General features: G+C 36.1%; 1 pseudogene; it reads left to right on the top strand.

Moving 5' to 3' along the window:
* The window catches only part of LOC133564833 (pleckstrin homology-like domain family B member 1), a 689,899-nt pseudogene that overhangs the window by 229,307 nt on the left and 442,404 nt on the right, over positions 1 to 18,188 (top strand).

Here is an 18,188-nt window from a genome sequence, read left to right on the forward strand (position 1 = left end):
CCTGCTTGGCCACGCCCACAAGAACAGCTGATAGGTCAGGTTACTCTTCTGACGCAGACTGCACGTGACAATCCACACTTGGCAGCTACAAATTACATCAAATACATCCAAAACATGCTCTGATGACCAGAACCTTTGGAAGAATAAGCGACCCCAAAGGGAATAAGCGGTAGAAAATGGATGGATGGAGACTATTCCTAATAATCGTAATAATAAAGGCTCCAATGTAATAGTAGTCAATAACTGGGATGAGGCAGCCCACCCGTTGGCCCTCATTTGTCAAATGTGTGCACATGAATGAACCGCCAAATGTGTGTGTGTGCGTGTGTGTGTGTGTGTGTGTGTGTGTGTGTGTGTGTGTGTGTGTGTGTGTGCGTGTGTGTGAAGGGTTAGGAGGTGCAGACAAGCTATTGTTTGCAGACTGGCGCCTGTCGCTTGCCTGCAGGTCACATGATCACTTGTTCACACCCCTTCTTGTATCACCAATCAATGTGTGTTGTTGTCTTGTGTCCTCTCATCTTGTGTTGTCTTTTATTGCAATGTGTAGTGTTATGTGGTGTCACGTTGTGTTGTGTCATCTCATCTTGTGTTGTCTGTTGTTGTGTGGTGTAGTGTTATGTGGTGTCATGTTGTGTCATCTCATGTTGTGTTGTCTTTTGTTGTGTTGTGTAGTGTTATGTGATGATATGTTGTGTCATCTCATGTTGTGTTGTCTTTTGTTGTGTTGTCTTTTGTTGCAATATGTAGTGTCATGTAGTATTGTGTTGTCTTTTGTTGTGTTGTCTAGTGTTATGTGGTGTCATGTTGTGTCATCTCATCTTGTGTTGTCTGTTGTTGTGTTGTGTAGTGTTATGTGGTGATATGTTGTGTCATCTCATCTTGTGTTGTCTTTTGTTGTGTTGTGTAGTGTTATGTGGTGTCATGTTGTCTTGTGTCATCTCATCTTGTGTTGTCTTTTGTTGTGTTGTGTAGTGTTATGTGGTGTCATGTTGTGTCATCTCATCTTGTGTTGTCTTTTGTTGTGTGGTGTCATGTTGTGTTGTGTCATCTCATCTTGTGTTGTCTTTTGTTGTGTTGTGTAGTGTTATGTGGTGTCATGTTGTGTCATCTCATGTTGTGTTGTCTTTTGTTGTGTTGTGTAGTGTCATGTTGTCTTGTGTCATCTCATCTTGTGTTGTCTTTTGTTGTGTTGTGTAGTGTTATGTGGTGTCATGTTGTGTCATCTCATCTTGTGTTGTCTTTTGTTGTGTTGTGTAGTGTCATGTGATGATATGTTGTGTCATCTCATGTTGTGTTGTCTTTTGTTGCAATATGTAGTGTCATGTAGTATTGTGTTGTGTCATGTTGTGTTGCATAGTGTCAAGTTGTGTCATTTTGTGTCATTTTGTGTTGTGTAGTATTGTGTAGTGTTATGTGGTGTCATGTTGTGTCATCTTGTGTTGTGTTTTGTTATGTCATCTTGTGTTGTGCAGTGTTATGTTGTGTTGTGTCATTTTGTGTTGTGTAGTGTCTTGTAGTATTGTGTTTTGTCATGTTGTGTTGCGTAGTGTCATGTTGTGTTATTTTGTGTCATTTTGTGTTGTGTCGTGTTGTGTTGTGTCATTTTGTGTTGTGTAGTATTGTGTTTTGTCATGTTGTGTTGTGTCATTTCATGATGTGTTGTCTTATGTTGCATTGTGTAGTCTTATGTGGTGGCATGCTGTGTTGTGTCATCTTGTGTGGTGTTGCGTTGTGTTTGTCGTATCATCCTGTGTTGTGTAGTCTTATGTTGTGTCGTGTTGTGTTGTGTCATGTTGTATTGTGTTGTGTCATGTTGTGTCATGTTGTGTCGTGTAGTGTCATGTAGTATTGTGTTGTTTCATCTTGTGTTGTGTTTGTTGTGTCATCTTGTGTTGTGTTTTTTGTGTCATCTTGTGTTGTGTAGTCTTGTGTTGTGTCATGTTGTGTTGTGTAGTGTCATGTTGTGTTGTGTAGTGTTATGTTGTGTTTTGCAGTGTTGCGTTATGTCATGATGTATGGTCTCATGTTATGTTGTGTTATCCATCCATCCATTTCATACCCCTTATCGCTTGTGTTATGTCATAAATATAAATGTATATGAATATATTAAAATATATGTATATATACACATATATGTACACTGTATATATATATGTATGTATGTACATATATATATACATATATATGTATAAATATATGTATATATACATGTGTGTGCATGTGTATATATATATACACACACACACATATATATACATATATATATATATATACATATATATATGTATATATATATATGTATATATACTGTATATATACATACATGTATATATACAGTATACATATATAGATGTATGTATGTATGTATATGATGGATGTAGAGCAGCCTGTAAGATATTAGGCCTCACTCAGTCTTTCTTTAGTACTTAATCACCTCCAGAAGGATTGTTCCTGCTTTAGCTAAACTGCCATCAGCAGCATGTGATCTAGTAAAGTAAGTACTTATCAGTGTACTTATCAGTGTACTTATCAGTGTACTTATCAAATTAAATAGTTGAGCTGGAGCTGCGAGAGAAACAAGAAGCTTGAAAGAAACACAGCATGTTTATGTCGACAGCACATCATTGTTGACAGCATGTTTATGTCGACAGCACATCATTGTTGACAGCATGTTTATGTCGACAGCACATCATTGTTGACAGCATGTTTATGTCGACAGCACATCATTGTTGACAGCATGTTTATGTCGACAGCACATCATTGTTGACAGCATGTTTATGTCGACAGCACATCATCGTTGACAGCATGTTTATGTCGACAGCACATCATTGTTGACAGCATGTTTATGTCGACAGCACATCATTGTTGACAGCATGTTTATGTCGACAGCACATCATTGACAGCATGTTTATGTCGACACCACATCATTGTTGACAGCATGTTTATGTCGACAGCACATCATTGTTGACAGCATGTTTATGTCGACAGCACATCATTGTTGACAGCATGTTTATGTCGACAGCACATCATTGTTGACAGCATGTTTATGTCGACAGCACATCATTGTTGACAGCATGTTTATGTCGACAGCACATCATTGTTGACAGCATGTTTATGTCGACAGCACATCATTGTTGACAGCATGTTTATGTCGACAGCACATCATTGTTGACAGCATGTTTATGTCGACAGCACATCATCGTTGACAGCATGTTTATGTCGACAGCACATCATTGTTGACAGCATGTTTATGTCGACAGCACATCATTGTTGACAGCATGTTTATGTCGACACCACATCATTGTTGACAGCATGTTTATGTCGACAGCACATCATTGTTGACAGCATGTTTATGTCGACAGCACATCATTGTTGACAGCATGTTTATGTCGACAGCACATCATTGTTGACAGCATGTTTATGTCGACAGCACATCATTGTTGACAGCATGTTTATGTCGACAGCACATCATTGTTGACAGCATGTTTATGTTGACAAGACATTTATGTCGACAACACATTTATGTTGACAACATGTCATTGTGGCAGCAAGTTTATGTTGACACCACATCATTGTTGACAGCATGTTTATGTCGACAGCACATCATTGTTGACAGCATGTTTATGTCGACAGCACATCATTGTTGACAGCATGTTTATGTCGACAGCACATCATTGTTGACAGCATGTTTATGTCGACAGCACATCATTGTTGACAGCATGTTTATGTCGACAGCACATCATTGTTGACAGCATGTTTATGTTGACAAGACATTTATGTCGACAACACATTTATGTTGACAACATGTCATTAGCATTTGAAAAAAGTGCCCGCTTAAGTCGACATGATCAGTTGAAATAGCCAAAGGTGTCATTGCGTGGAAAATGGTCCGTTTGTGTTGACGTGTTGTTTACTTTAGTATTATCAACAAGCAGCGAGACAAGTACACAACATTTACTTCCTGTTTGTAGCAACAACAAAATACTGACATTGTTGGTTGTGACACTCACTGTGTTGTGTTGTCTTCATGTCATGCTCTTATTTTGAAAGATGTGTTCACAGAAGGAAGTTGCTCACCTTGTTTGCAGAGGGAAACATTTCAGTGTGACACCACAGCAACACAACACCTGCTGCTGTCGGCGTGAACGACACACTCGTCAATAGTCACCAACATGGATGACTGGATGAAAGTCATATTGGCCGATGAAGGGATGAATGTGAATGATGAAGATGGATGAGTGGATGAAAGTCATATTCACCAATGAAGGGATGAATGTGAATGATGAAGATGGATGAAGATGGAGGAGTGGATGAAAGTCATATTCAGTGATGAAGGGATGAATGTGAATGGTGAAGATGGATGAGTGGATGAAAGTCATATTCACCGATGAAGGGATGAATGTGAATGATGAAGATGGATGAAGATGGAGGAGTGGATGAAAGTCATATTCAGTGATGAAGGGATGAATGTGAATGATGAAGATGGATGAGTGAATGAAAGTCATATTCAGTGATGAAGGGATGAATGTGAATGGTGAAGATGGATGAGTGGATGAAAGTCATATTCACCAATGAAGGGATGAATGTGAATGATGAAGATGGATGAAGATGGAGGAGTGGATGAAAGTCATATTCAGTGATGAAGGGATGAATGTGAATGATGAAGATGGATGAGTGAATGAAAGTCATATTCAGTGATGAAGGGATGAATGTGAATGATGCTGCAACTTTTGTTTGCGATGAGATTCATAGAGATGATTATTTTATTATCAAGTTATTATTATCAAGTTGGGCTTCACGGTGGCAGAGGGGTTAGTGCGTCTGCCTCACAATACGAAGGTCCTGCAGTCCTGGGTTCAAATCCAGGCTCGGGATCTTTCTGTGTGGAGTTTGCATGTTCTCCCCGTGAATGCGTGGGTTCCCTCCGGGTACTCCGGCTTCCTCCCACCTCCAAAGACATGCACCTGGGGATAGGCCCCTCCCACCTCCAAAGACATGCACCTGGGGATAGGCCCCTCCCACCTCCAAAGACATGCACCTGGGGATAGGTTGATTGGCAACACTAAATGGTCCCTAGTGTGTGAATGTTGTCTGTCTATCTGTGTTGGCCCTGTGATGAGGTGGCCACTTGTCCAGGGTGTACCTTGCCTTCCGCCCGATTGTAGCTGAGATAGGCGCCAGCACCCCCCGCGACCCCGAAAGGGAATAAGCGGTAGAAAATGGATGGATGGATTATCAAGTTATTAATATCAAGTTATTACTATCAAGTTATTATTATCAAGTTATTACTATCAAGTTATTATTATCAAGTTATTATTATCAAGTTATTACTATCAAGTTATTATTATCAAGTTATTACTATTAAGTTATTATTATCAAGTTATTATTATCAAGTTATTACTATCAAGTTATTACTATCAAGTTATTACTATCAAGTTATTACTATCAAGTTATTATTATCAAGTTATTACTATCAAGTTATTATTATCAAGTTATTACTATCAAGTTATTACTATCAAGTTATTATTATCAAGTTATTATTATCAAGTTATTATTATCAAGTTATTACTATCAAGTTATTACTATCAAGTTATTATTATCAAGTTATTACTATCAAGTTATTATTATCAAGTTATTATTATCAAGTTATTACTATCAAGTTATTATTATCAAGTTATTATTATCAAGTTATTACTATCAAGTTATTATTATCAAGTTATTATTATCAAGTTATTACTATCAAGTTATTATTATCAAGTTATTACTATCAAGTTATTACTATCAAGTTATTATTATCAAGTTATTACTATCAAGTTATTACTATCAAGTTATTACTATCAAGTTATTACTATCAAGTTATTATTATCAAGTTATTACTATCAAGTTATTATTATCAAGTTATTACTATCAAGTTATTATTATCAAGTTATTATTATCAAGTTATTATTATCAAGTTATTACTATCAAGTTATTACTATCAAGTTATTATTATCAAGTTATTACTATCAAGTTATTATTATCAAGTTATTATTATCAAGTTATTACTATCAAGTTATTATTATCAAGTTATTATTATCAAGTTATTATTATCAAGTTATTACTATCAAGTTATTACTATCAAGTTATTATTATCAAGTTATTACTATCAAGTTATTATTATCAAGTTATTATTATCAAGTTATTATTATCAAGTTATTACTATCAAGTTATTATTATCAAGTTATTATTATCAAGTTATTACTATCAAGTTATTATTATCAAGTTATTATTATCAAGTTATTACTATCAAGTTATTATTATCAAGTTATTACTATCAAGTTATTACTATCAAGTTATTATTATCAAGTTATTACTATCAAGTTATTATTATCAAGTTATTATTATCAAGTTATTACTATCAAGTTATTATTATCAAGTTATTATTATCAAGTTATTATTATCAAGTTATTACTATCAAGTTATTACTATCAAGTTATTATTATCAAGTTATTACTATCAAGTTATTATTATCAAGTTATTATTATCAAGTTATTATTATCAAGTTATTACTATCAAGTTATTACTATCAAGTTATTATTATCAAGTTATTATTATCAAGTTATTACTATCAAGTTATTACTATCAAGTTATTACTATCAAGTTATTATTATCAAGTTATTACTATCAAGTTATTATTATCAAGTTATTACTATCAAGTTATTATTATCAAGTTATTACTATCAAGTTATTACTATCAAGTTATTATTATCAAGTTATTACTATCAAGTTATTATTATCAAGTTATTACTATCAAGTTATTATTATCAAGTTATTACTATCAAGTTATTATTATCAAGTTATTATTATCAAGTTATTACTATAAAGTTATTACTACATCTCCAAAGAAATACTTTGAGGAAAACAAACTTTGAAAGAAATACTGCATGTTGCTAAACCTCCGTGTGTATTTGAAGTACTTTGAAGTACTTTGAAGTACTTTGAAGTACTTTGAAGTACTTTGGTGATGATTGATTAAAGTCACTATTGTCACAAACTTTATTGATCAGAAGGAATGTTGGCATCATTCCAAAGTATTTGAAAAGAATATTAGATCAGAATAAAAGGTTGTAGTGTATCAAAGTGGACTTGACTACAAAGTATTTCAAAACAATATTTGAGGAGAATAAAAGGCGTTGAATGAAGTTATTTCCTGTTGAAAGTTGACTCCATCAAACAAAGTACAACAACTCTTATTTCTTCCTACTTTGACCAGAAATACTAATAAATGCTGAAGCACTTCTTAGTTTTACAATAGAATAGAATAGAAAGTACTTTATTGAGACTTTCAGCAGCACAATGGAGTCTTTGGAGTAGCAAACACAAGACAAATTGTTGTTGTTGTTGTTGTTGTTGTTGTTTGGAGCAGCAAACACAAGACAAATTGTTGTTGTTGTTGTTGTTGTTAGCGTGGCACCGTGAGCGAGGTCACGCTCTGAGGTGTTGTTGTTGTTGTTGTTGTTGTTAGCGTGGCACCGTGAGCGAGGTCACGCTCTGAGGTGTTGTTGTTGTTGTTGTTGTTGTTAGCATGGCGCCGTGAGCGAGGTCACGCTCTGAGGTGTTGTTGTTGTTGTTGTTAGCGTGGCGCCGTGAGCGAGGTCATGCTCTGAGGTGTTGTTGTTGTTGTTGTTGTTGTTAGCGTGGCGCCGAGAGCGAGGTCACGCTCTGAGGTGTTGTTGTTGTTGTTGTTAGCGTGGCGCCGTGAGCGAGGTCACGCTCTGAGGTGTTGTTGTTGTTGTTGTTGTTGTTGTTAGCGTGGCGCCGTGAGCGAGGTCACGCTCTGAGGTGTTGTTGTTGTTGTTATTGTTGTTAGCGTGGCGCCGTGAGCGAGGTCACGCTCTGAGGTGTTGTTGTTGTTGTTGTTGTTGTTAGCGTGGCGCCGTGAGCGAGGTCATGCTCTGAGGTGTTGTTGTTGTTGTTGTTGTTAGCGTGGCGCCGTGAGCGAGGTCACGCTCTGAGGTGTTGTTGTTGTTGTTGTTGTTGTTGTTAGCGTGGCGCCGTGAGCGAGGTCACGCTCTGAGGTGTTGTTGTTGTTGTTGTTGTTGTTGTTAGCGTGGCGCCGTGAGCGAGGTCACGCTCTGAGGTGTTGTTGTTGTTGTTGTTGTTGTTGTTGTTAGCGTGGTCGCCGTGAGCGAGGTCACGCTCTGAGGTGGACAGCAGCAGGTGTTGTTGCAGCAGGTGTGAGATTAAGCAGCACCTTTCCAGGTAGGTCCTGCTAAGTAGGAAGACTAAGGACAGGTAAGGAAGTCCAGTTGGAGATTAAAGTGTCAGCAAAGACTCTTAGCAGATGATTTGTTCTTAATCCAATCAGGGCTTAGTCGCTGAGCACCTGACAAAGTGTGCTCATCAACTCAAGTGTCTACTTAATGCTAACAACACGCCCACATCCTCACTTCTCTTACTATTACTCACACAACACAACAACATCCACTACACACAACTCAAGTGTCTACTTAATGCTAACAACACGCCCACATCCTCACTTCTCATACTATTACTCACACAACACAACACAACATCCACTACACACACACTTATTATTATTATTATTATTAGTGTTTATTACTTCTCTGCCACTCCTACAATTAGTGACACAACACAACACAACAACATCCACTACACTACAACTCCTCCAATTAGTGACACAACACAACACAACAACATCCACTACACACACTTATTATTATTATTATTATTAGTGTTTATTACTTCTCTGCCACTCCTCCAATTAGTGACACAACACAACACAACACAACACAACAACATCCACTACACACACTTATTTGTTCTCAAACACTTTTTATTCTCATCAAGTTTGAACACAATGTAATACTTTTCATCATTAAGTTGAAATATTGTAATTCAACAGACTGTAACCATGGCAACCTTCAATATTGTCCAGAAAGAATAAGTAACCACGGCAACCTTTAATGCAACTTCAATAGTTTTTATTTGGGCTTTTATTAAGTTGAAATATTATTTAATTCATCACGTTGTAACCATGGCAACCTTTAATGTGACATCATTCACTTCAACACTTTTTGACATGAAGTATATAAAGTGCATGAAGTACATGAAGTATTTAAAGTGCATGAAGTACATGAAGTATATAAAGTGTGTGAAGTACATGAAGTATATAAAGTGTGTGAAGTACATGAAGTATATAAAGTGCATGAAGTACATGAAGTATATAAAGTGCATGAAGTACATGAAGTATATAAAGTGCATGAAGTACATGAAGTATATAAAGTGTGTGAAGTACATGAAGTATATAAAGTGTGTGAAGTACATGAAGTATATAAAGTGCATGAAGTACATGAAGTATATAAAGTGCATGAAGTACATGAAGTATATAAAGTGTATGAAGTACACAAAGTATATAAAGTGTGTAAAGTACATGAAGTATATAAAGTGCATGAAGTACATGAAGTATATAAAATATGTGAAGTACATGAAGTATATAAAGTGTGTGAAGTACATGAAGTATATAAAGTGTGTGAAGTACATGAAGTATATAAAGTGCATGAAGTACATGAAGTATATAAAATGTGTGAAGTACATGAAGTATATAAAGTGCATGAAGTACATGAAGTATATCAAATGTGTTAAGTACATGAAGTATATAAAATGTGTGAAGTACATGAAGTATATAAAGTGTGTGAAGTACATGAAGTATATAAAGTGTGTGAAGTAGATGAAGTATATAAAGTGTGTGAAGTACATGAAGTATATAAAGTGTGTGAAGTAGATGAAGTATATAAAGTGTGTGAAGTACATGAAGTATATAAAGTGTGTGAAGTACATGAAGTATATAAAGTGTGTGAAGTAGATGAAGTATATAAAGTGTGTGAAGTATATAAAGTGTGTGAAGTACATGAAGTATATAAAGTGTGTGAAGTACATGAAGTATATAAAGTGTGTGAAGTACATGAAGTATATAAAGTGCGTGAAGTACATAAAGTACACAATGAGACCTGGCAACATTATTTCTTTCAAGTTTTTTGCATTTCTTTGCAGACATAATAAAATAATGATATGATAATAAAATGATTATATTTGATAATAAAATGTTTTAACAATAAAAGGACTTTGTCATAAAATGATGATTTTATAATAAAAGTACATAATAACAGAATGAGTTAATGATCAAATGACTTGATAATAAAATGGCCTGATAATAAAATGACTTCATAGGGAAATGACTTAATAATAAAATAATTGAATAATACAATGACTTAATAATAAAATGGTTTAATGATAACATGACTTAATGATAAAATGACTTAATAATAAAAAATACCTAATAATACAATTATTTAATGTTAAAAATGACTCAATAATAAAATGACTTCATAATTAAATGACTCGATATTAAAATGACCTAATAACAAAATTGCTTAATAATAAAATGACTCAATAATAAAATGACCTAATAATAAAATGACTTAATAACAAAATGACCTAATAATAAAATGACTTAATAATAAATTGACCTAATAATAAAATGACTAAATAATAAAAAGACCTAATAATAAAACAACCTGATAAAAAAATGACTTAATAGTTAATTGATTAAATAAAAACATGACTTAATGATAAAACAACCAAATAATAAAATGACTTAATAATAAAATGACCTAATACTAAAATGACTCGATATTAAAAATAACAAAAAATAAAATGACTTAATAATAAAAGGGCCTAATTAAAAGAATGTGTTGAGAATAAAAGACTTGGATGTCCAGCGGGAGGACAGCAGAGAGAGAGAGAGAGAGAGAGAGAGAGAGAGAGAGAGAGAGAGAGAGAGAGTGCCCACTAGTGGTGAGTGGGAAGACAAAATCCATGATGATGAAGAAGAAGAAGAAGAAGAATCCTTCACAGAGATGACAGCCTTTCTATTATCATCCATTCATCCATTTTCTACCACTTGTCCCTTTTGAGGTTGCGGTATAAATAATAATAATGATAACAATAATTACTATTATTACTATTATTATTATTATTAATATTGATGATGATGATGTCTTATCAGAAATGAAGAACAGATGAGAGCCACAATTAAAAAGATATATATATATATATATAGTTTTATTTTGTCTGAAAAGAAAATAGAAGAAGAGACAAAATAAGTTTGTGCTAAAACAAAATTAGATTTGTAAATTATTCAAAGTTAGGATTGAAGATTTACAGTAAAAATATGAATCTCAGAGTCAGAATGTAAGGAAATATGTATAAGACTTATATTAAATGTGATGTAGACGTACAGATAGTACTGATAGTAGTAGTAGTACAGATAGTACTGATAGTAGTAATAGTACAGATAGTACTGATAGTAGTAATAGTAGTGATAGAAGTATTAGTACAAATAGTAGTGATAGTAGTAATAGTAGTGATAGAACAGATAGTAGGGATAGTAGTAATAGTAGTGATAGTACAGATAGTACTGATAGTAGTATTAGTACAGATAGTAGAGATAGTAGTAATAGTAGAGATAGTAGTGATAGTAGTAATAGTAGAGATAGTAGTGGCAGTAGCGATTCCTTGGGGAAAGTTCCCTCAGCAACAATCTGCTCTCTTTGTCATCTACATGGCTGACACCTCTTTGGAATACACAATCATCACAATCACAATCATAATCACAATCACAATCATAATCACAATCATAATCATAATCATAATCATTCCACAATCACAACAATAGTAATAATCATAATATAATCCTAATATTCACAATACTCATCATAATAATCACAATAATAATCATCATTGTATCATAATAACCATAATAAGGAAATCATCATCACAATCATAACTTCTAATAATTATATCCTAATAATAATATCATATGAATCACCATAGTAAAAATAATCATATCCTAATAACCATAATAATAAAATCATAATCACAATAATATCCTAATACTAATAATAATCATAGTAATAGCACAACAATATTAATAATATATGAATAATAATATAATATATCAATATCATCATTTAAGATCATACTGATAGCAATATAATAATAATAATACTAATATCATAATAATCATAGTAATAATAGTACAGTATTCATAGTAATATAATAAAAACATAATAATAATAATGATAAAATAATAATAATAATAATGATATAACAAAAAGAAAGTGGAATACTGATCTATCTGTCATCTGGTATCAGAATTGGTATTGTATCGCTTCAAAGATGAAAGGTATCATCAACTAATTAGCTGAGTAGTTACCTGATCAATAAAGTACTGCTCGTTACATGGCTGTTAGGTAAGATAGTAGCTACTAGCAAACTAACCATTATTTCAATGATATCAGTTATTAAAAACGACTAGTTGGTTGAATACTATTAGTTAAGATATTAGTTATTGTAAAACTAAAAGTTTTTCAAAAGCTACCAGTTAAGATATTGTTATTAAAAAAGTAATAGTTATTACAATGCTAGGAAGTAAGATATTAGGTTTGAGAAAACTACTAGTTATTGGAAGGCAATTTGTTGATATATACATGATTAGAAAACTACTAGTTGTTAAAAGGCTATTAGTTAAAATAACCATTATTAGAACACTACTAGTTAATAGTTTAGATAATAGTTATCAGAACACTCCTACTTAATAAAAGGTATTTTATTAGTGATGTGAAAATTATTAGTTTTAGTTGAGTTGTTAGAAAACAACTACATGAACTAGATAGTACTTTATTCATTCCTTCAGGAAAATTTAAACTTTTTAATGAAAAGTTGGTTGAGTTATTGGAACGCTACTAGTTATTAGTTGTGGTATTAGAAAGCTGCTAGTTCAACAATTAGTTTTTTTTAGAAAGTTATACGTTCAAATATTTATTTGATTTATTACAAATATATTTGTTATAGTTGAGTGATGTGAAAGCTACTAACTCAACTATTAGTTGAATTATTACAAAGCTACTAGTTATTAGTTAAGTTGTTAGGAAGCTATTTGTTGAGCTGTCAGTGGAGTTATTAGAAAATAAGCTGCTAGTTTAACTATTACTTGAGTTATTGGAAGGCTACTAGTTCAGCTATTAGTTGAGGTATGAGGAAGCTACAAGTTCAGTTATTGGTGATGTGAAAGCTACTAGTTATTAGTTGAGTTATTACAATGCTGATAGTTCAGCTATTAGTAATAGGAAAACTACTAGTTATCAGATGACTTACTAAAATATAATACTTCAGTTATTTTTTATGTGAAAGCTACTAGTTATTAGTTGAGTTATTACAAAGTTATGCGTGATGTACGCTGTTGTAACACCTGGCTTGGTGTTGTTTTGCTGAAATAAGCAGGGGCGTCCATGATAACAACATATGTTGCTCCAAAAGCTGTATGTACCTTTCAGCATTAATGGTGCCTTCACAGATGTGTAAGTTAGCCATGCCTTGGCCACTAATACACCCCCATACCATCACACATGCTGACTACAACACTTTCACCCTACAACAATCACTAATGCACCCCCATACCATCACACATGCTGACTACAACACTTTCACCCTACAACAATCACTAATACACCCCCATACCATCACACATGCTGACTACCACACTTTCACCCTACAACAATCACTAATACACCCCCATACCATCACACATGCTGACTACAACACTTTCACCCTACAACAATCACTAATACACCCCCATACCATCACACATGCTGACTACAACACTTTCACCCTACAACAATCACTAATACACCCCCATACCATCACACATGCTGACTACAACACTTTCACCCTACAACAATCACTAATACACCCCCATACCATCACACATGCTGACTACCACACTTTCACCCTACAACAATCACTAATACACCCCCATACCATCACACATGCTGACTACAACACTTTCACCCTACAACAATCACTAATACACCCCCATACCATCACACATGCTGCCTAGAACACTTTCACCCTACAACAATCACTAATACACCCCCATACCATCACACATGCTGCCTAGAACACTTTCATCCTACAACAATCACTAATACACCCCCATACCATCACACATGCTGACTACAACACTTTCACCCTACAACAATCACTAATACACCCCCATACCATCACACATGCTGACTACAACACTTTCACCCTACAACAATCACTAATACACCCCCATACCATCACACATGCTGACTACAACACTTTCACCCTACAACAATCACTAATACACCCCCATACCATCACACATGCTGACTACCACACTTTCACCCTACAACAATCACTAATACACCCCCATACCATCACACATGCTGACTACAACACTTTCACCCTACAACAATCACTAATACACCCCCATACCATCACACATGCTGCCTAGAACACTTTCACCCTACAACAATCACTAATACACCCCCATACCATCACACATGCTGCCTAGAACACTTTCATCCTACAACAATCACTAATACACCCCCATACCATCACACATGCTGACTACAACACTTTCACCCTACAACAATCACTAATACACCCCCATACCATCACACATGCTGACTACAACACTTTCACCCTACAACAATCACTAATACACCCCCATACCATCACACATGCTGACTACCACACTTTCACCCTACAACAATCACTAATACACCCCCATACCATCACACATGCTGACTACAACACTTTCACCCTACAACAATCACTAATACACCCCCATACCATCACACATGCTGCCTAGAACACTTTCACCCTACAACAATCACTAATACACCCCCATACCATCACACATGCTGCCTAGAACACTTTCATCCTACAACAATCACTAATACACCCCCATACCATCACACATGCTGCCTAGAACACTTTCATCCTACAACAATCACTAATACACCCCCATACCATCACACATGCTGACTACAACACTTTCACCCTACAACAATCACTAATACACCCCCATACCATCACACATGCTGACTACAACACTTTCACCCTACAACAATCACTAATACACCCCCATACCATCACACATGCTGACTACAACACTTTCACCCTACAACAATCACTAATACACCCCCATACCATCACACATGCTGACTACCACACTTTCACCCTACAACAATCACTAATACACCCCCATACCATCACACATGCTGACTACAACACTTTCACCCTACAACAATCACTAATACACCCCCATACCATCACACATGCTGCCTAGAACACTTTCACCCTACAACAATCACTAATACACCCCCATACCATCACACATGCTGCCTAGAACACTTTCATCCTACAACAATCACTAATACACCCCCATACCATCACACATGCTGACTACAACACTTTCACCCTACAACAATCACTAATACACCCCCATACCATCACACATGCTGACTACAACACTTTCACCCTACAACAATCACTAATACACCCCCATACCATCACACATGCTGACTACAACACTTTCACCCTACAACAATCACTAATACACCCCCATACCATCACACATGCTGACTACCACACTTTCACCCTACAACAATCACTAATACACCCCCATACCATCACACATGCTGACTACAACACTTTCACCCTATAACAATCACTAATACACCCCCATACCATCACACATGCTGACTACAACACTTTCACCCTACAACAATCACTAATACACCCCCATACCATCACACATGCTGACTACAACACTTTCACCCTACAACAATCACTAATACACCCCCATACCATCACACATGCTGACTACAACACTTTCACCCTACAACAATCACTAATACACCCCCATACCATCACACATGCTGACTACAACACTTTCACCCTACAACAATCACTAATACACCCCCATACCATCACACATGCTGACTACAACACTTTCACCCTACAACAATCACTAATACACCCCCATACCATCACACATGCTGACTACAACACTTTCACCCTACAACAATCACTAATACACCCCCATACCATCACACATACTGACTACAACACTTTCACCCTACAACAATCACTAATACACCCCCATACCATCACACATACTGACTACAACACTTTCACCCTACAACAATCACTAATACACCCCCATACCATCACACATACTGACTACAACACTTTCACCCTACAACAATCACTAATACACCCCCATACCATCACACATACTGACTACAACACTTTCACCCTACAACAATCACTAATACACCCCCATACCATCACACATGCTGACTACAACACTTTCACCCTACAACAATCACTAATACACCCCCATACCATCACACATGCTGACTACCACACTTTCACCCTACAACAATCACTAATACACCCCCATACCATCACACATGCTGACTACAACACTTTCACCCTACAACAACCACTAATACACCCCCATACATCACACATGCTGACTACAACACTTTCACCCTACAACAATCACTAATACACCCCCATACCATCACACATGCTGCCTAGAACACTTTCATCCTACAACAATCACTAATACACCCCCATACCATCACACATGCTGACTACAACACTTTCACCCTACAACAATCACTAATACACCCCCATACCATCACACATGCTGACTACAACACTTTCACCCTACAACAATCACTAATACACCCCCATACCATCACACATGCTGCCTAGAACACTTTCATCCTACAACAATCACTAATACACCCCCATACCATCACACATGCTGACTACAACACTTTCACCCTACAACAATCACTAATACACCCCCATACCATCACACATGCTGCCTAGAACACTTTCATCCTACAACAATCACTAATACACCCCCATACCATCACACATGCTGACTACAACACTTTCACCCTACAACAATCACTAATACACCCCCATACCATCACACATGCTGACTACAACACTTTCACCCTACAACAATCACTAATACACCCCCATACCATCACACATGCTGACTACCACACTTTCACCCTACAACAATCACTAATACACCCCCATACCATCACACATGCTGACTACAACACTTTCACCCTACAACAATCACTAATACACCCCCATACCATCACACATGCTGCCTAGAACACTTTCACCCTACAACAATCACTAATACACCCCCATACCATCACACATGCTGCCTAGAACACTTTCATCCTACAACAATCACTAATACACCCCCATACCATCACACATGCTGCCTAGAACACTTTCATCCTACAACAATCACTAATACACCCCCATACCATCACACATGCTGACTACAACACTTTCACCCTACAACAATCACTAATACACCCCCATACCATCACACATGCTGACTACAACACTTTCACCCTACAACAATCACTAATACACCCCCATACCATCACACATGCTGACTACAACACTTTCACCCTACAACAATCACTAATACACCCCCATACCATCACACATGCTGACTACCACACTTTCACCCTACAACAATCACTAATACACCCCCATACCATCACACATGCTGACTACAACACTTTCACCCTACAACAATCACTAATACACCCCCATACCATCACACATGCTGCCTAGAACACTTTCACCCTACAACAATCACTAATACACCCCCATACCATCACACATGCTGCCTAGAACACTTTCATCCTACAACAATCACTAATACACCCCCATACCATCACACATGCTGACTACAACACTTTCACCCTACAACAATCACTAATACACCCCCATACCATCACACATGCTGACTACAACACTTTCACCCTACAACAATCACTAATACACCCCCATACCATCACACATGCTGACTACAACACTTTCACCCTACAACAATCACTAATACACCCCCATACCATCACACATGCTGACTACCACACTTTCACCCTACAACAATCACTAATACACCCCCATACCATCACACATGCTGACTACAACACTTTCACCCTATAACAATCACTAATACACCCCCATACCATCACACATGCTGACTACAACACTTTCACCCTACAACAATCACTAATACACCCCCATACCATCACACATGCTGACTACAACACTTTCACCCTACAACAATCACTAATACACCCCCATACCATCACACATGCTGACTACAACACTTTCACCCTACAACAATCACTAATACACCCCCATACCATCACACATGCTGACTACAACACTTTCACCCTACAACAATCACTAAT

The sequence above is a fragment of the Nerophis ophidion genome, linkage group LG13, assembly GCF_033978795.1.
Source record: "Nerophis ophidion isolate RoL-2023_Sa linkage group LG13, RoL_Noph_v1.0, whole genome shotgun sequence".
NCBI lineage: Eukaryota > Metazoa > Chordata > Actinopteri > Syngnathiformes > Syngnathidae > Nerophis > Nerophis ophidion.